The sequence below is a fragment of the Protopterus annectens genome, chromosome 11.part0 (assembly GCF_019279795.1).
Source record: "Protopterus annectens isolate FY-2018-M chromosome 11.part0, PAN1.0, whole genome shotgun sequence".
NCBI lineage: Eukaryota > Metazoa > Chordata > Ceratodontiformes > Protopteridae > Protopterus > Protopterus annectens.
Window position 1 is genome coordinate 939319748 of NC_056745.1, and position 22500 is coordinate 939342247.

A 22500-nucleotide genomic window follows, 5' to 3' on the forward strand; every position below is an offset into this window, starting at 1 on the left:
CTCCCCTCTTGTGGGAGTGGTGACCAGTTGTTCCATAGCATTTAAGTTTATAAATTCTAGGAACTGTTGGGTGAGGGTGTTTGGGCTTGAATAGTTTTCCCAATCAATGTTTGGGTAGTTGAAGTCACCCAATATAATGGTGTTTGGAGAGACCTTCATATTTTCTAGTGTTTTCAGGAAAGCCAAGTGGGGTTCCTGTGTTAGGGAGGGTGGTCTGTAGCAGGCTACAAACTGAAAGGCAGTTTTGCCCACTGCTAATTGCACATGGATGGTCTCCGATGCTTCGTGCAGTGCCACTAACCTGGAGGTGTGGGTATCTTTGATGTATATGGATACTCCCCCTCCTTTTGTGGTTCGGTCTGAGTTTTGTGGCCGAAAAGCATGGTATGATGTATAACCTGGTAGTGCTGGGATGCTTTCGGGAGCCTTGAACCAGGTTTCTCTTACTGCACAGATATCAATATTCTCCATACTGAGGAGAGTCTCGAGTGCGTGCATCTTGAGGTTTAGACTTCTGGCATTGAGCAGCATTACCCTTAGTTTTTTCTTTGTGTAGTCTATGGAGGTGGGTTTGTCTTTTGAGCCTTGCCTAAAAAAGGCACTATGGGGGAGGCAAGAGCCTTAGCCAGTATTCGAAAACCCAGGGGTGACAGGTGCAAGCCATCCCTTGCGAAGCAACATGGCTTGTCGCGCATGTCATCCCAGGCTCACAGACACTGGATCCCCTTTAAATGACACCAATACTTTAGCCAGTTGTTAAAATTGATCATTTTGTCTTTATACTGTGGCATCATTCTTGGTGAGGGCAAGATGCTACTCAAGGTCAGGGTCATACCGGCCTGAGCTACATGAACAGAGAGCTCCTCTATGTCTCTTTTCATGTAGTCCAGGGAGGTACATCTCAGGTCATTCACACCAGCATGGACAATGACAGAGTTATATTTATACTTGCTTTGGAGTGACCTGAGTGGATGTGTTATGTAGCAGATCCTGGCACCCGACAGGCAGCTTACAGTGACCTTCTCCTTATTCAGTCTGGGACGTCAGTGTGTCTGACAATAGAGTCACCTATTACAAGTGTGTTTCTTTTAAAGCATGTAGACAATGACCAGGAAGATGATATTCATTATGGCAATATTTATATCCTAATCTTCACTGTTAGTGCTAAGTGTAAAATATAGATCTAGAACTGTCACCTGGTTGTTTTGTTTTGTCAAAAAGTATATTGTACACAACATCCATATGCAAACTTACACAAAAAGCTAAATCCAGTTGTACATTTATATTATTACATAGAGGTGTGTGTGTACATTTATTGTGTGTATGTATATATATATATATATATATATATATATATATATATATATATATATATATATATATATGTGTGTGTATATATATATATATAAATATATATATGTGTGTGTGTGTGTGTGTGTGTGTGTGTGTGTGTGTGTGTGTGTGTGTGTGTGTGTGTGTGTGTGTATATATATATATATATATATATATATATATATATATATATGTGTGTGTGTGTGTGTGTGTGTGTGTGTGTGTTTGTATATATATATATATATATATATATATATATATATATATATATATGTACAGAGAGAGAGAGAGAGATATCAATATAAATCGTGTAACCAGTTTTTTATAAGTGGGTCACATTCTAACTTCAAAAGGTCTTATACTGGATACCAAGAAAATAAGAGCCATAGGGTAAATGGATATACCGGAGTACAGGCACTCTCTGATGAGATTTTGGTAATGATACAATGTTTAGCACTTTTAATACCAAGTGTGTCAGAAATTACATTGCCTTTCCAGAAGTAATTAGAACACAATGCAGGAAGGGAATGGTTACTGGAGCATGACAAGGCTTCTGAAATATTGAAGAAACATTTCCAGTGAGCTGCCAAGGCTGAGTTTATCATACTGCTAGACCAGCTGTGATATAAAAGGATGACAGTTCAGAACTGGAGCAGTGCTTATGTAAGAGAACAAATTATAGCATAATTAAAAGCATTTGCTACTTCATAGATCAGATATGCCCAGACTGAAAAAGAAATGTTAGTCATCATGTTTGAAAGTGAGAAATGACATGAAAAAACTTGAAGACAAGTGTTTGTCAAGACTTAAGTGTTTGAAGAGCATTTTTTTAAAAAAATCCTTAACCAAGGCACCTCTGTGATTGCTGCAAATACTGCTTCATCTACAGATGTGTTACAGTACAATATATGGCACTTAAATGGATACATATTTCAGATATGTTGAGTACAATCTATCTAAGACACTAAATTAAAGATCTGATGAATGAGGACCTAAAAATATTATGGATAGTGTGGCAGTCATCAATGAGAGAGGAAAAAGTCAACAAGTTTAAGAAATAAAGCATCCAATGTACAATTTAAAGACGTATTATGTGTATTTGAAAGCACCTGTGGGTTGCATTCATGAATAAAGACTTATCTTCTGGTTTCAGTTTTTTTTTTTTTTTTAATCTGTTGTTTATTACTATATATGGCTTGCATTGCTGTTTTCATGCACTATTTCAAGTTAAAAAAATGTACACAAGATAGAAAATTTAATTATTTAGAAAGTCACTATGAGAAGATTGCTAGATCAACTCTCTGTGCATACAAGTGTATTACCCCCATGGGGAGAAAATCTACTGTATAGAGGGCGGAGTCTTGATGCTTGTAAAACTACATGACAGTCATTAAGGAATAATAGAATGTAAACACAGAACATGTGATTTGATGTACAGGCCATGAGTGTCAGAACAAACAGAAAAGGTAGTTCAGACTTGATTATTTTATAAAATAAATCATAAGCAAAATCCTAACAGTCAGCTCTGTGGCATGGGGGTTAAAGCCTTCACTACTGTAAAGCAAACTAGGTTTCTATTAGTGGCTCAGGCTTTTGCAGCAGTTGGTATGGGGGAGGATAGATAAGCCCATCCTAAGTTGGGAAGAGATAGAGTGGGCCATTCACTGCACATATATTGGTCAGGAGTGACAAAGATGTAAGGAGCAACCCAGTGGCAGGCATTTGGTGACCATGAGAAGTAAGTGGAAGGAAGATCCATAAAAACATCCCTTGCCTGAGGTATGGCAGTAATAGGAACATTTTCCATTGATGTGGATGGATAGTGACCTCTAGTCAGATGGGAGTTTTATACCCACTGCTAGTTCCAGGGGATTATGAGTAATTGCAGGGTTTGGCAGGCATCCTGGAGCTCTCCTACTATTGGTGTCCTGACGGATGAGATGTATAGGGGGGCTGGGAGAAAATTAAGGGGATTGTCCTGTCACTGGTGGCTACCAGGGTTGTTTAAGGCACAGGGAGGATCAGAAATGAAAGACTAATTAGGCAGAAACTGATATAATGATATAACAGACAATACAGGAGGAATGCTTACCAACATTGCCAGAACCCATCAAGAGGAACAAAAGACTCTTATGGCAACCTGATTGATGGACCCTCTGGATGGCTCTGTGGATACACAGTATAGAGAAACTAATGGGATTGGGTCCAAGGGGAAGAGGTTTGATGATCAGCAGATATAGGAGGCAAGCACATTGAAAGAAATATTCATAATATTCAAGAAGGATGATAACACAATCTGCCAGGGACAAAAATTTACTAAAGTGGATGACAGATAGGGAAAATGAGTGCAAGGAGCTCTGACATGTGAAGTAAAACTGAATTTAAGATTCAATAATTAAATCAAGAGAGGTCAGGAACACAATCTAATGTATCCAAGACTAAATCAAAAATCCAGGATAAGACAAGCAATCAAACAAAGATTAGTCTTTACCATTATTAGAAACTGTATCAAATCATACATCCATGACCATTAAGACCCAAGTCATATTCAAAAACTAAATACCAGATGATTCTACTTTTGATACCTAGGGGAAAAGGGTAAATGAAATGATATAATTGAAAGTTTTGCTAAAACAATATGTGTTTGAATTATTGTATGGTGCATGGCATGGTAGCACAGCACAAGACAGTTTTAAAATATATAAAAATACAATAAAGCAAATTTGTTAATATTAGCTGCAGTAACCTTACTTTTGTAATGGGGATGTAGAATATATGCAATATAACTAAGTATTTGGATACAATGTTTAGTAATGCAGGTCATGTAGCTCATTCCGCAGCAAGTAAATAAGTAGTTAACAGCCACTGTATCTCAGTCTCATTGGTTAGTCATATTGGAAAGTCAACAAATGAATATTACAAAGGCAATAAGGACTTAAGCTTCCTCTTGTAGGGGTTTTTCCCATATTAGTCACTACATGATTTCAGTAAATCCCTTTATAAGAGAAATAAATATTAGACCACACTTACAGATTCTTTTAATTAATGGATTTACATAGCTAAGAAACAGATAATTTATTTATTTATTTATTTAAATTTGTTGATCGGGAGTGTCCGACTGGACGTAGGTCCATTTTCAGCGGAGGCCCGGGGAGAAAAGCTCCACAGTTAAAATAAACAGACAGTATTTACATTGGATTACATAGTGATTAACAATTTACATAGCAATTACTTACAACATATTTACAGATGAAGAACATAGTACATCAGTAGACAACTAGAATCTTTATCTGTGAAGTGCATACCAGACATTAACAAATGTTACAAGAAGAAGAAGTTTGTGCTGTATAATAAGTACTGGCTTATGAGCATCTGAGCTTGCTATAATCAAGGTAGTTAGTGGAGTGGAAAGAAAGGTAGTGGTTGGATGGGGTGGATGATATTAGAGTAGGAGTTGCAAGGGCATAGCCAGCATGTTTTTAGTTGCGCTTTTAGTAAAGTTTTGAAGTGGGTGCATGATGGTATGGAGGTAATTGTGGGTGGGAGTGAGTTCCATAATTTGGCTATGGTGCAAGAGAATAGTGCTTCACCAGCAGAGTTATTGGCTTTAGTGATCTGCAAGTGATTTTTGCTGCTGGATCTTAGTGGTCTGGTGGTGTGATAGGGTTGGAGTAGATTCTGGAAGGATGGGACATTTAGTGGATGGTTTACTAGTTTGTGGGCGAGTGAGAGTTGATACCTCTGAAGGAGGTGAGGGAGTTCAAGCCAGCCCAGTTCAGCAAGTGAGAGACAGTGGTGACTATGGTAGAATGCCCCTATGGCGAATTTGGTGATTTTGTTGTAATAATAGATAAATAAATTTTGTTGTAATAATAGATAAATAAATGCAGGAGAATAACTAGGGTGGGGTGAAAGGGGCAGCTACCCCAAGTGCAAAGCATAGGGGCATGATTAGCAGATCTTATATGTCTTCAGTGCAGTACTGGCATTTATTTCCCAATATTGCATTTGCAGTCTGAATTGTAGCTTTTTAGTGCTTGTGTGTACTGCTTGCTACAAATATATTGCAAGCAGTCTGCCACAGTTTAAATAGAAATTTTTTTTTTCAGAAAGTCCAGCTCCAGGACCTCAGAAATGAAGTACTTTAGTACTCCATATTGGACTGTAGCAGCTGCTTACTACAGATGTAGCAATTAGTTGCTGCAGTTTAAAAGCAGATAAGAGAGAAAAGAGTTTTTTTTTTTTTCCAAAACCTGTTCACATATTTATTCATTCATTCACTGTTGACCATGTTAATACCACTAAGCCTCTAGGCCTATTTTCAGAGGAAGTCTGAGATAGTATTTATTTAGTATTTCTAGGTGAAATTTGTCCAGAGCATCAGGAGAATTCCCCTATTCTTTGAGGTGAGCATGTCTGTTCCCGTTCCTGTTCCTGGCGTGGAGGCAGACAAGAGGAAGATTCCAATGAAGAGTGATGGAATAGAAGAGAATGGAGTTACAAATGAATACATTTTGAAGAAGAATGCTGAAGGACTGAAGTCAAACTATCTTGGTCAGCTCAAAAAAGTGGATGCTAGAAATGCTCAACATTTAGTTGCTGCCAGAGAAGAAGGAATAAGTACTGTCTGAGGATTTGCAGGATGATGTTTTATTCACAATGATGGACCAGGAAGATTGGGGTGAAGAATGGCAGTTCTGTGGTCCAGTATATAATGGAAAAGGTATTTAAAGAAAGATAATTAAATGACGAATGAGGACTATGGACAACAAATGTATTCTGACAATAGTAAAGATGTGACTGTAGAAAATAAGTATATAAAAAATGTCAGTTGCAAGGGTAAGAGCTAAAAATGATTCTGTCATAGATAAGTATTACAGGTGCGGCAATATGTTCCAATAAGGTTTAAAGCAAAAGATATTCATTCAATTATTCAATTGGGGATGTGTATTTTTTGTGATGTCACTTCTGAAAATGAAGTTCTGATGTTAAAATTAATCAAATTGAGTGAACTTAAGAAAAATTACTTTCCATGGAATAAATATATTATTTCTGAATACAAAAGAGTCTTAACTAAAAATATTTTGCTGCAGTTCAGGACAGATGGAGTGGAAGATGTTGATTTAAGAACGTATTTTAGACCAATTTGTGAACAGGCGAATGGTTTACAAAACTGAAAGACAGAAGGGGTTTGTAGAATAGTAGATGGAAGGGAGAAATTACTCCAAAATTATAAATGATGCTATAAGACACTTAGCCACTGTTGTATTTGTTAATGGTTGCAAGGCTACTTTAAGATATATTGGCCTGCCTAAGATTTTCTGTGTGCATGGGGGATGCTTCTCATCTTATTCAATCTTGCGGGAAAGTACAATACAATTTGTGTGGGGAAAGGTGACATATTGCAAAGAACTATAAACCAGTGTGTATTAAATACGAGGGTGAATGTCAATTTTGGATGGATTGTAAAGAATTTTTCTTTTTTTTTTCTTGATTGTGAAGAAAATATTGAGACAAATGAGGTGGTTAAAAAAGAAAACTGTGATGAGAATAATAAGGGAAAGGAAGAAAAATAAATTTGTAGGGAAAGTAAAGAATGAAATATGAAAGGTTTTGTACAAGAAGGTGATTTACAGATAGGGTTACAGGAAGTTTCAGTTTAAACAGTTAGTACGTTTAACGTGTTAAATGAAAAAAATGATTTCTCTGTTGAGGATAAAATTTTCAATAGAAATTAGTCATATTTTTAATAGGAGAGAGATAGAATACAAAAGAAAAGAGTCAAGAATATACCAAATAGGGTTAAAAGATGCAAGGGGTCATTTTAAAGTTGAATATTTGAATGGAAATAGAATTATCAATTAAGTAAAAAGATGTACAATTATAGAGTGGTGCAGTACATTGCATGCAGATATGTTACATGATATTAGATTTATATCATTAGAAGCTAGCAAGTTGAAGAACTATGGGATGAAATGTTATTATGGAATTTATGGTTAGAAAAGTGTGAAGGAATACTTTTTATTTAGAAATACAGTTAGAGTTTTAGATGTAAGTATAGTTAAGACTGGAAGAATTACAGTGTTAGATATGTGGGAGATACATGTTTATAGGAGTTATATGCTTATACTAGTTTGAAAAGTAGAATGCTTTTGTTTGAAGAAATAAAAATGTGTTATTGTGAATATGGAAATTATTATAATGGGGGAAATAAATGTTAAGTTAAATTATAAAAAAATAGGACAAGATAAAACTATATAAGATATTGCATGATAACTATGAGAATTAATCAGAGGAGGTTAGAAAGGATTGGGAAGAGAGATTGGATAAGCAATTCAGAAGGAAACAATGAGGGATCTATATCTTTATCTATATCTATATCTCTCTTTCTCTCTCTCTCTCGATATATATATATATATATATATATATATATATATATATATATATATATATATATATATGTCTATATATATATATATATATATATATATATACACACACACACACACACACACATATATATATATATATATATATATATATATATATATATATATATATATATATACACACACACACACACACACACACACACACCTCCCAAATATGCAGCAAAATCTAGAAGATTTAGGATTTTTGCTTGGAAATGTTTACATAGGTATTTTTATACCCCAAGTAGACTCCAGAGAATTTTTCCTCAGGTAGACAGCAAATGTTGGAGGTGTGATGGGGAAAAAAGAGGTAATTGGAAACATATTTTCTGGGAGTTTTATAAGTTGGCAGATATTAAAGATTCCCTGCAGACTACTCTATCAGAAATACTTGGTGAGCAAATTGGTTTATCTAGGGAAATTATTCTTCTGAGCTACAAAACAATTCAAATTGCCTAGACTAGACATAGTAAGGTCTTACTGAATCTAATTATGGTGGCAAAAAAATGATTACTAGAAAATGGAAATCAAAGTCTAAACTAACAGCATTATAAGTAGTGAATATAGCAACAGAGATAAAACAACTGGGATTTGGATCTTTAGAAAAGAGTAGGAGCAAATTACATAGAAAATGGGAATTGTGGGAACAATACGTGCAGGTGAGGAATGAGGTTTAAAATAAGGTAGGATTCAAAGAGCTATGTGATGTTTGGCTGACAATGATTGGGTAGATTATAAGTGATGTATAATGTTTGCAACTAGAATTATGTCAATATGGTTTGTGATGTATAATGTTTGCAGCTAAGATTATGTTAGTATGGTTTGTTTTTATTTATATAAATGTATGATTGCCTATGTCACAAAAGATAATTTAATAAAGGTGTTTCTTATTTAAAAAGAGGTTTTTCGTTGTGCATCATTAAAGATATGGGACAAGAAACACTGAACATATAAGAAAGGACAATTTAAAATGGAGATTGATTATTTTCTGATTTCAGAGAGTTTAAAAAAAATTGAGGGTGGAGTTATATTTTGTGTTTTTTTTCAGATCATTTAGCTATATGGTTACAAATTACTAATAATAATACAATAGGTGAAGGTTAAGGGGATAAAAAGATTCAGATGAGAATTTTTGGATAGAAAAGAAGTAAAATTGGAAGGTAAATTATTTTAGAGAGATCATATTACTATCGCAGAGTTTTATAATACATGGACTGAAATATGGGAGAGTTTTAAACAAATGTATAAAGAGTTATTTTTAGAATTACAAGTATGTGACAAGAAAAAGAAAACATCTTATAATACATTGAGAAAATTTATTAGACATGGATGAAAATGACAGGCAATTATTTAAAAAGAAAAAGGATGTATATAAGGAAAATCAAACAAGAAGAATAAGATAAATATTATTTAAACAAAGATATTTTAAAGGGAAAAACAAGTGTAACCATACATGGGAAAGGTTGTTAAGAAAGATATAGGTTTTAAGAATAAAATGAAATATGAAAATGTAAACTTATTAATGGGGCAGGCAAGATTGCTAGATAGGTAAAGGACGTTCTGTCAAAGATGTATGACAAAGGGGAAAAAACTAAAAAATTTAAACTGGATGTTAAAAAATTAGAAAAATCATTTCAGTTATTAGAAAACCTATATTAATGGTAAAACTGGATAATGTGTTTAAAAAGTTAATGAAAATTTGGTGCTAGGGATTGATGGGTTGGGATATAATTTTTATAAAAACAATGGAAGTGTGTCAATAAATGCTTTTTTCTTAAGTTACTGAATGAATGGCTAGAACAAGGTTTTATGCCTAAAGAAACATGTGAAAAGGTAATTAAATTATTTTGGGAAAAGGATGATAAAGAAAATATTAATAATTTGACACCAATTACTTTAGGCTAATTATAAAATGTTCTTGTAGATTTGAGAAAATACTGAATAGTGTCATTTTACTAGTAACAGATGTAATTAAAGACAAATGCAAGAATGTTACTTGTCATTAAAGTTATTATTCATCATTAAAGAAGTAGTAGATTATATTATATAAAGAAATGTAGAGGCAAAAATGATGATGACGATATTAGCAAAGCTTTTAATAGACTAGAATGTAATTGTTTATGTTACATATTAAATAAAACAAAAAAACACAGTGAATGCAACAATCAGGAGTTTAATTCACAGTTTACGCTCTTTCATACCTATTAAAGCAGAATTTCATCGGAAACAGGGTAGCAAGTCACTTCCTCTAATTAAACACCTTTAAATGTGCCAAAAGTTAAAAATTTAAAGTGATACACTTTCAAATCAACTTAATATGTTAAATTACAATATAAAATATATTAAAAAGCCTTGTGTTAACCCTACAACATAGATAATCACAACATAATAAAACATTTAAAAATATAATTTATATAAACATGAATATTTATAGACTAGCAGATTTAATTTTAATTCATTTTTAACACAGGCTTAACAGAAATAAGATCATTTAATCCTGGTGGAACACTGGCATTCAACAATAATTGCCAGTAAAGCTATGTTTGTTCCACAAGTAATTCCCAGTCAGCGCCTCTAACCAAATTAGATACCTTTTCAAGAATAGTGAATGAAAATGTCCTGAATTCATAACAAGTTGTGGAATGCTTATAAAGTATATTCACATTATTAACTTTGCTGTGTAGCAAGGACCAATGGTCTTTCCAACATAAAATGCCAGACAAGATGTGCATAAAGAAAAATAAATGACACCTTTGGAGTTACAATTATAATTACATCTTACAGAAATTAGCATAGAATAACCAGAAACAGAAAAATGAGACCCTTGCAAAATGAATCTGCTTTGCTTGCTATCACCACAACACTTCATGCCTATATTTTTAATAGTGGTCTCCCTGAAAGACTTGTTATTCTCAAAAAAGCCTTTAGATTTCTACTATTTTTATAAACAAACCTAGATTGTTGTCCAAGCTGGTTAAGCATACCTAGAGTGCCAAAAATATTATTTACATGGTTGTTAATCAGATTTTTCAAAGAACCAGTGCCCTTATTAAATTCTATAACAAAAGCTTGAGATAGATTTTCACTACTACATGGCTTAGTTTCACCTACTAAAAAAAGGGGAATATATTTAATACCTCTTATTTCACTAACCTACTTATTCAGATCTTCCAGCATAGATTGTGGGTACCCATGTTCTTTTAATAAACCACATAACTTGATATAATTTTCCTTAAAAGTACTATCATCAGACACCAGCTTACTTAACCTAATCTACTGCCCTTTAACAAAATTTCTTTTTTGACACAATGGGTGCTGGCTATCAAAATAGCCATTAGAAAAAGTGTCTTTTCCATAAATATTGGACTCATATCTACCACAATCCAAATTCTTAAAATGGTGACATCCAAAAATTTAATGGAAAGGTTATTACATTGGTAGGTATAATCCAAAAAATCAGTTGAGTGGTTTAAATAATTAATAAAAGCTTCCAACTCATTAACAGACCTTTTCCACAAAAGAAAACTATCATAGAGATACCTCAGATAAACTTCCATCATAGATACATGGGAGCTGATGCTGCTCCCACTGCTACACCCCTATATTGTTAATTAGAGGAAGTGTCTTGCTATAATGTTTCTGACAAAGTTCCATTTTAATAGGAATGAAAGCACTTAAACTGTGAATTAAACTCCTGATTCTGACATTCAGTGCAGTGGGTTTTTGTTTTATTAAACTCCTAATAGTGACACATTCAGTGCTGCATTTTTTGTTTTATTTGATATTGGTTGTATGCTGAGTGCATGACTCTGGGTTATTATGTAACATATTAATGAGTTATGGGATAAGCAAAAGTGTTTAGGAATGGTTAAGGCAGCATATGAAGCAGCAGAGGTTACAGTATTGATTAATGGATGGTTGAGTAAGAGTGTAAAAGTAAATAAGGATGTGAGACAGGGATGCCCTTTAAGTAGTATTTTATTTTCTTTGCTTATGCATGCTGTAGCTAGAGGAGTGAGCAGAATCATATTTAGATTTCAATACAGAATGTTAGGAATAGTTAATATACCAATTTTAGTAACATATGCAGATAGTATCATTATGATAGTTAAGGATTTTACAGGAATGAGAGAAGGATTGAACAGCTGAAAATATGTACTTAGGAATGTTTGTTTAAACCTTAATGAAAAATAGAGTAAAAGCTTACGTGGGAATATTGAAATAGAATAAAATTAAATAAAAAGGAAATTTCTTTATTAGGAATAAGGTTTGAAAATGCAGACATTATGAGGCAGCAATGGTGGCAGGCAGTGGAAGGTTTAAGGAAAATGGCAGGACAATGGAAAGCATTTAAAATGACATTTAAGAAGAAGGCTTATTTAATTAATTATGTTATGAGTAAAATAAATTACTTGGCAGGAATTTATATGATACCAGAAGAGCTTGAAAAAGAAGTATTAGTCATCATATGCAATATTTTGGGGGTTCAAGACTGAATCCTATTAACAGAAGAGTGATTTATATGTCAGTAGAAAAGGGTGGCATAAGTTTAATACATCCAACTGTATTTTGGGTGTCATTAAATTTGTATTGTTTTTTAAGAGCAAAATTAAAAAGTCAGAATATATTGGGAAGAATATAGTTGAATTTAAATATCAAAATCTGTGGAGAACAAACTTGGGGAAGAAAAAACAATTAGAAGATAAAAATGGCTCCCAAATGAAATGTCAAAACTTACAATGCCAAAAAAAAAAAAAAAAAACGGGAAAAAAGATTGAAAACACAAAAGAAAAACGAATCTCAAAAATTGCTTTTCTCTTAGAACTTTTTTTGTAGAATGCAATCCCTTCCTCCCTGTACTCCCATGTGAGGACAAGCCTCCCACACCCCCAGTCTTATATATACCAATGCCAAGATCACCATACCTTGGAGAAAAGGAAATATACTGAGAAATGGCATCTCAGACTTAGTATATGCAAGTTCAATCTTTCAGCCATTCAGTGTCCATACTTTGGGACTTGCTCTAGTGGGTCCTAATATTTCAAATGGTTACTGAGAAAATATTGAAATAGGAAACTATAGAAATAAAAGGATTAAGTGGAAAGTAAACTGGGAAGAAATAGAAATGAATAGAAGGAATTGCTATGAAAAAAATTATGCAAGATTTTTATTATAATAATCCTTGAAAAGATTTGAACAATGATATTCATAAATCTATTAAGAAGAGAAAAATGAGATTTAAAAATATTGTAACATGACAGGATTTTTTATGGAGATTATCTGTCAGTAAGCTGCTTGTACCAGGAAGTATGTTCTATAAAATTCAATCGGCGAGATTGTGTTTATTCTGTAAACATGAAGAGTCATCTAGTCAAGCTCTGTTGATTTATGAAAGAGTTTAAAAATTTGGAAAAATGTTTGTGATGAGGGCATTTTGGAAGGTATGAGTATTGAAACGAATAATATAGATAGGATTCTGTATGAAAATTTTAAAAGAAAAACAATGATAGGTATGTGGAAAATGGGATAAAAATAATTTGTTATTATATGGAGTATCTGGTTAGCCAGAACAAATGAGATGTTGTTTAATAAGAAATGGAATATAGTAGATGTTTTAAGAAAAATCAAACTGTGGATTATGGCACAATTAGTATATACAAATATTTTAATTGTAGCCAGGTATTTGTTGGTTAAATGAGAATATCATTTGTATTAATGAAAATATGAATAGTAAAAGTACCTCTATGATTTTTGATATGTACCAGGGGACCATTTACATCTACCTAAGCTAACACCAACTCAGGCAGATGGGGTCTCAGTTTAACATTTGAAGGAAGCTTCAGAAATAAAGCACTTAAGTTACCATATGTAAACTATAACCGCTGCTTGCTACAGATGCTACAGTTTAATAGTAGAGAAGAGTTTTCTTTTCCAACACTTCAGTAAGTGATCTGTGGACTGCCTACTTGGGGAAGAGGATGTTTTTCTTTTTTGCTCCTCAGCTTAGATTTGGAGTGGGTGCCAGCTAGGGTGAACAGCACTGGACAATAGAACAGCTAGTTACACCTCTGAATAAATGCATAAATACATACATATATGTATGCATGAAACCTATATTGAATTTATTTTACCACTTGCTTCTATGGTTTATCTGTACAGTCCAGGTACTAGCTGCATTAACCTGCACAATTCTTCAATAAACACTTCACCAATCCAACAAACTCATCTCACTAAATGCTCTTGCAGGACCTCTTTTGTTTCACCCACAAACTCTCATCATATGCAGGAACTTATTACAGACAGACAGATGAAAAAGCACCATTCATTTGTCAAATGTATTGCACTTGACATCCTAAGAACTGCCACATGCTTACTGAAAACTAACTCCTACTCACCCCAAAGGACTCTGTCTATTTGTGAGAGGTGTAGTTTCTTAACAAAACTAGAGCAGTCAGTTGTATGCAGTGAACCAACCCACACCCACACCTACGCCACATCCTCAGAATGTCAACAGAAAACTGTCAAAGAGGTTGCTAAAAAATCTCTACCCAAGCCTCCCATAACTCCTAAATCTAGGCATCAGCAAAAGCCCTCAAATCCACCTCCTGCATACAAATCTTCATCAATAGGTCATAGCTCTGTCACTATAGAAAATACTTACAAAGAGGCATCATTCAACTGGCAAGTGGATGCCCTTAGGGCAATAAGGCCATATCCATACCTCTAGCAACATCATGGTTATAGGTGACTCCACAGCCAGAGTCAGGGACACTCCTCTAACCAGGCTGAGCAAAGATAGAGTGGCAATCACTTGACTCTCTCCGTAATCAAGATCTGCAAAGTCACCAGGGCTAACAAGTCCCTTCATCCTGTATTACCATATCACCTGGTCATTGTACACATGTTAGTGTATGACATGAGATACACCTCCTTGGATAATATGAAGATAAACATGATAGCGCTCTCAGAATATACATCTCAAGTGGATTTGAAACTTCAAATGAGTAGTATCCTACTATCGTCAAAATAGCACTATACACAATAAAGATAATTGGCATCAAATATTGGCTTGATTACCAGTGTCATTTTTAAGGCTATCAAATATATATCAGCCTGGGGGGAGATGACTGACAACCCCAGCTGACTTACTAAGGATTGTCTGCATCTCTCTATTCATGGCTTCCATATACTGGCCAAACCTTTTCTTCCCATAGTGCTTTTTTAGACAAAGTCTGTCTCCTCAAATTACCTACATAGCCAATCAATATCAAAACCATATACAGGTGATAGTAATCAATGCTAGACACAAACAAGACATTGCATGTATTTCTAATATTTGAAAATATTGATATATGTGTAATTTCTTAAACATGGTTTCAGAACAGTGATAGCAACCATGTAGTATATAGTTTTAATGGCTACCACTCTTTCAGATCTAATGCTAAAATTGATGGTATTACTGGAGTGGACATCTCTGTATTCATAAGAAGCCACTGCACCACCAGACTTTTAACAGACTCCTAAGGCAGGACAATGACCTTGAACTCTTCTATAACCCTCTCATGTTTAATAAAACCTTGTACCACATCATAGCCAGCTATCATGCCCACTCCATGGTGCCCACATCTAAACAAATTGACATTCTTTACTAGCAAACCCAACACCATCCTCTTGGGAGAGGTTAACTATCCCTCCACAAACTGGAAAACCTGCACCACCACAGATATGCATGCACAAAAGATTCCTGAACCTTATTAATGCCAGCTTCTTAGACCAACTTGTCCAAATCCAAAAAAGGGGTTCAAAAATATAGGAACTGGTTCTCACCAATATAGCACCCCTATGTGCAATACCCACAGTCACCACATCACTCAACAAATCTGGCCACCATGAGGCAACACTCTTTAAATTTAAAACCTGTTTTCCCCCCCAAAAAAACTTCTGTCCTTAGAGACTACACCAAGGCAAAGCTACCCTAGCTAATTGATGCCCTGATGAAATCCAACCCTTCCCCCCTGCACCTCAATAATCCCATTTCATACACTGCCATATTCACAGATAAGTTCTATTCCAATCTCCAAATTTGTATTAAAGCATCAGTCCACATAAGACACAAAGATAATGCCAAATTCAAGAATAAACCCATCTGGTAGAACCCCAGAATAAACAAACTATACAATCACAGGAAGAAACCTAGAGCCTATATGAGAAAACATAACATCCCATCAACTAAATGAGAATTCTAAATGATCAACAAAGAGCACAGAAATCAAATCAAACCCTGAAAAATCAAGTATGAACTGAAAATTGCCACCTGTGCTAAGTACAACCTCAAAGCCTTCTTCAGCTAAAGAAACCTCAGATGTAATACCTGTCAATGCTTTCAGTTAATACAAAGCAACATCACATATTCATCCCCTGAGGACATAGAAAACACATTAGTAAATAAATTCAGTTTTATACTTTACTCCCCATCTCTCCCAACTCACCACAGCAAAGTAATATGCCTGTGCCCCCTCAATCATTTCTGAGCAAGTCCTAAGTGTTTTTTACAAGGCCAAAAACTTAGCTCTGTGGGTCCAGATATTGTGCCAGGCTGCCTACTTGTGGGCAACAAACAGTTTCTGATAGACTCTCTACAAAGTCTATTCAATCTCAGCATCTCCACTAGATTTGTCCCAGAGGTATGGAGAACTGTTGTAGCCATTCCTCTACACAGGGAGGATCCAATACTGACCCTGGAAACTATGGACCTGGAAGTCTCACCAACCTTATCTGCAAAGCAATGGAATGCATAATTATGGAATTTATTAAAAGGGGCATAAGCAGTCTACAAACTCTGGAGTCAGACCAGTTCAGGATTATCAAAGGCAGATCCCACCTAACCTGGGAGACTTATTTAACAAATCACTGAGGTACTAGACTCTGGCAAATTGGTTCACACTGCCTACCTGTGTTTGACATCATCAGCACAGCATAAGTGGACTGCTTGGCTGATAAGACCATAAGAAGTCTGAAACATGCATGGCCACAGCTAGTGGGGTTTGGCTTTATTGACCTGAATTTGTCCATAACAGAGTTAAAAAGAAAAAAAGTCATGGGCATTCAGAACTATCATATAGCTGAAACAGCTGATGTCCGTAAGGGATCATTTGCATATATCCCATGTTACCTCTAATGCAAGTGGTTTTAAGGAATCACACAGTGAAAAATCTAGCTTGGCAGGGTATCAATTGAGGGCAAGCTTCCCATGCTCAGCCTTTTGAGTTCAATTACAGGATCATTTTCTGTTCAAATTCTCATCTTTCCAAATGTAACTCCTTACATGTATGTTTTCTGACAATAGGAGTGGAAGCCACAGGAAACCATTTTAATTTTTTTATTCTTATTTCTTTCATTGATACATGTAGCCAGAGTGAACTTAAATTGTCTCTTTTAACTCCCTCCCCCCCAAAAAAGGACAATTGCCCTAATTTTTATGTTGTATCAAAGAGAACTAATGATCAAAAAGTCATAAAGCTCCTGGAAAGCATAGCACAAGACTTAATGCAAAACTGGATAGTCACCATCTCCCAGACATTAATACGATGTTTGAAAGTGAGAATGAAAATACAGTTATAACTTATGATGTGACTGTACAGTAGATTGCTTTTGGTTTGGTTTGTATCTTATAATTCTGAGAAGTTGAAATGAATTGCATGATCTTTTTTCCATTAGCCATGGTCCGTTTCTTTTGTATGTGAGGTCGTTTTCTGGTGCTTCGCTTCCGGAGGGCATACAGTGGATACCTTAGCAAAACAAGACAATGGCTGGGATTCTGAAGTATTCCTTATGCAGTTGTGCAATGGCTAATGTGCTCAGGTGAAATAGTGTGATAATGGGGAAGCTAATTTTCAATTAACCAGGAGGAAATGTGCACCACAACTGTCATCTAATTAAAGAATCCACTCATGCAAATGTCACTGCACATGAACAGAGTAATGCACTGCTGCTGGGGACATTTGATGCACACAAACACTTACCACACGTGTAGTATTAACATGACTATACACATCCATGCAATGTCAAGCATCTACGAGAGCTGCTGTGAGTTATAAGATGTAGTTCCCAGCAAAGTCTCTACCAATTTTATTCATATAAATGAGAAGGAAATAGGAATATGAATGTCTGAAAGGTGAAAAGCAAACATGGGATTATACAGAAGAAGACAGGGAAAGAAAGAGTGCTAGGGGTAGAAGAAAAGGATATATTCTTCAGGAATGGATGCTTATTTACTTTTTTTTTTTAAGAAGGTTAGAGGGAGAAGGATGTAAGGTGAAGGCAACGGAAGAAAAGGTGGCATAGGGATGGAAGCAGAGGCAGACAGACAAACACAAAACACAGGTGAAGACCAACAGGGGAGGTGCTAACACAAATGGGGGGATAAATGGATAGAAACATACAAACAGAAGGAGAAAAACTAATGCAGGGAGAAGTGGACTACAAAGAGGTGAGGGAGGGAGGTGAAATCTAAGAAAAGATATGGCATGGTGTTGGCTCCTTTTCACACTGTCCATGGCAGCTCCCAGCTAAAGGCCAGTCCCTGACATGACTACCCTCTTCACTGGATTCTTCCCTCTTTTAGTATGCTGAGTAATGATAGACAGTGATGCAATCATGCTAATAACACAAAGATGTTGTGCAGGTGGCCATTGTGAGCATCACGTCATTGTTCCAACAATGTTGTCATCATCTTTTCCAGCTCCTGATAGATTACATACTGAGAGCTACTGTCAGTGCAACAATGCAATGCTCCAGACAACCACCACTCTGGGCCATCATGGAATCCTGCAGTCGATCCCCCCCCCCCACCATGGATGACTTATATTACTCAGGGGAGAGCAGCCATGGAGGTAGATGGAAACCCAACAGGAGATGGCAGTGTAGAACAATGGTGTACACACCACCACCACAGCCCAGACTCACCTGGGACTGACATTGCATCAGATAGTAACAGAAATGGAGAGAAATTCTGAAGATAAAGCCACTTCAAAGTTCACAGTCTAGGAGAATATGGTATCACATTCATGTCAACCCACACTGTAGCTGTTGACATGATGCAAAACAGTGGGCACCAGGTTTGCATGACCTGCTACTCTGCCACCAGCTATTGGTGCATAAGTACATGGCATGGCATGGTATGATGGTGTCTGGGCATGCAAAGCACAATGGCATGACTGTGACTAGAACACAGTACCCATATTTGCTTCCATTGTTACTCTTTTGCTCTTCAATGGGCCATAATGATATATTACATATATCCACATTTCCATTGAGGCCAGTGACCCACCCACACATATGTGATCTGCTTTGCAGTTCCCATGCAAGTGTAGGGTAAAGAACACACCTCATAGTACAGACTTGGGCAGCTGCAAAATGAAATAAAAGTGTGATTTAGAAACATTCACACAGGATTGGATCATTAGCATAACTGCTATACTACAAGCCTCACAACTGCATACGAAATGCAGCCGCAGACATAGTTGTGGTCTTAACATGTTGGTATTTGCTACTGTTTGCAAAGAAGTGCAGCCAGCTGTTTTATTTGCTTTTTTTACTTTCTAACACATTACATTGAAAACAGGATATTGCCTGCACATGCTTGAAAACAATTTTTGTCTATTATCTGCAGGTCTCTGATTGCCTGTTGATTTATATGGGGATTTGAAGGATTGTGAGATAGACTGAGAGCAACTGGACGCTGACTAGGGGAGATCGATATGGGCAGGGGTTCTTAATATGCTATGCTGTGTGTTGCCACTGTACATACTTAAAGAGCCCTCCATCCTCTGTGTTCATTGTGGATGATACCAGTGTCAGTCCCTGAAGTGAGTGGACCTGTGGGTAGCCTAGACCTGCCCCAGAGACCCATACATAGTGAAGCATCTTCTGAAGGAGCTATGTCCACACACACACACACACACACACACACACACACACACACACACACACACACACACACACACACACACACACACACACACACACACACACACACACACACACACACACACACACCCCTCAGTACCAACTACTTCTACCCAGGTGCACCACACTAAAGACAGCATCCATTCTTTGACCAGTCTTTGCTGCTCTACACACTCACAAGGACAAGACATACACACTTATCCACACCAGTATCCCCACTCTACCGATCTTCAGTCCTTACATCTATTCTTCCCCAATTTCCAATCTGCCTCCTCAATTCCAAAAACAAAGATATTGTCTTCTTTTTCTTTTAAAATCTGTTGCAAGCTGTTAGCTACAACTTATACTACACAGGAAATCCAGAAGTAAGCACTTCGGTCTTGGCATTGAATTAATCTCCCTAACAGCATTCAGGGATGCTGGCACTGCTCAGCTGCTGATCATATCCCCAATACCTTGTGGCTGCCCCCTTCACCCCACCCCAGCTACTTTTCTGTGTGTGCCGTAAGTACTCTGTTACCAGGGTAGCCTGTGTCTGATGCACATTGTGGCTAACCCATGCATGGTATGGAATAGCCTAGTTATGATACTGCATGAATCATTGTTACTCTTGGTTATTTAATCTGGCCCATAATTCTGAACCAGACACTGTATCTTAGCCAGTGTTGCAACATACTGTCCCTGTCTCTGCCTCGCATGATCATCTCCTGCAGCTGGCTCCTCTATGGGCTCTGCAACAAGCACCTGCTCAGTTGCTCATTCCAGGAGTCCTTCCTCAGTGTCAGTGTCCTGTTATATTTGTTTGCATACTAACCTGTTGTGTAATATTGCACAAGCAGCAAATATTTTGCTCTTTGTTTCTGAAAAGTGCTGGAGAGTACTGTCAGACACATCCAGACAGCAAAAGTGGGCTTTTATCAATCCAAAAAACATGGGTACTTTTCTGTTATTGGGGCAACAGTTCTAATGGGCTAGCATGCACACGCAATGATGTGGTTAATTTAATTTACCAAAAAGAAAAAAAGCAAAAGTAACACTACAAACTCAGAGTTAATTGATGCTATGATTTAGAATAGCTCTGACTTTTGTCCTTACAAGCTACTTTTGTATTTGCTAATTTTCTTAATAAAACTGGGCCTGATTAAAAGTGCATGCATTATTAAATAAGTGAAATAATCCTATATAATGATTGTTTATCATTAACTATACGATGACTAGTATATAAATACGGGTTACAAAATGTAAGGAAGGACGCCCTTCTGTGATATCATGCTATTATTTTAAATGCAAGTGAATTAATCTCAATGGTCAGAGAATGAAAGGAATGGTAAATGTCAGATTAATGCGCTTGATATCCATTGTTATTAGGCAGGATTTCCTGTTCGATGGTGCAATAGCGTTTCTTTAAGATTACAGGTTAACAGAAATAAAGTGGCTAAGTACACTGGAAATGGGAAAGAAAAGATTATGCGCCAGAAGCAAACATATATGTGTGTGTATGTATCCGTTGGGAATGCTTGTTGGTCACCAAGTCCTTTTCAGGCCTGTGATTCACAGACACATTTTTGAAGAGCAGTTCTTTATTAAGGACAAACAACACTGTCTCGCAGGCAGCTCAGTAGCATTGATCATTGAAATTGCGACACCCACTGACTACAGTGTCTTACATACAGAGAGACACAAACTTATAAGATACCAAGATTTGCTAGCAGACACAAGGGCAATGTGGAAGGAGGATACCTAGACAATTCCAACAGTAGTAGGAACAGTGGGTCTCATAAAAAAAAAAATGTTTCAAGTTATATTTAGATATGCTACTGATACATGTAACTTGGCACGAACTGCAGAAGGAAGTAATTCTGGACACATTGTGGGTGCTGTGAAGAGCACTCCTGGCTGACATCAAAGATTGAAACAATACTAATTTCATGAACTTTAATCCTGCTTTGACTTATGAAGGGGTCCATTCCAGCCACTGTATTAGAAACCTAAAAACTCGGAGAAAGTAAAACTGGCAGATCATAATCTATGGTTTACTATTTTGCTAATAAAAATTTGGCACTTTTCCACTTCAGGGCTAACGGCTGTGCGATCATTGCATGTGTGTGCTAGCATGTTAGAACTGTTGACCCAATAATGGAAAAGTACCAAAACTGTTCAACAATGTTTTGTGTCAGTAGCAGGGTGATGTTGCATGCATTCTTTGCCATGGACTGTTAAGTTTCTTAGTGGTGTCATGAATCGCAGTTCCAATGCATATCCAGAATCACCCATAACAGTCTACTCAGAAAAATAAAGAAACAGATCATATTTCAAATATAGGAATAGCTTCCATGTTATTTTAAATGGTATAATACCATATCAGTCAGGAATCATCACTCTACTAAATAAATGATTTATAACTCTGTATCTAAATAACTATCCAAAGGCAAACTTAACTTACAAGTAAATGTTTTTTTCATACTGGAATGCATTAGTAAGTACATTCAAATACATAGTATTTATGTAGCTTCTAGGGATGCATCACTTTGTGAATGTGCCAGAATGAAAATAAAGATAATATAAATAATCTGTGTATCACATAGTTTACCTTCCCAAATATGAAATGCTGTCTACCTGACCTCATTAGACAAGTGGCACATGGTCTAATAGATTTCATATTTATTAGGATGCCAAATGAATGCAGCAGTTGCAGCAGTCAAATATACTTTGTTCCCTCGACTCCTCACTTCATTTCTGAATTATGTAAATACACTGTTTAAATCTGTTT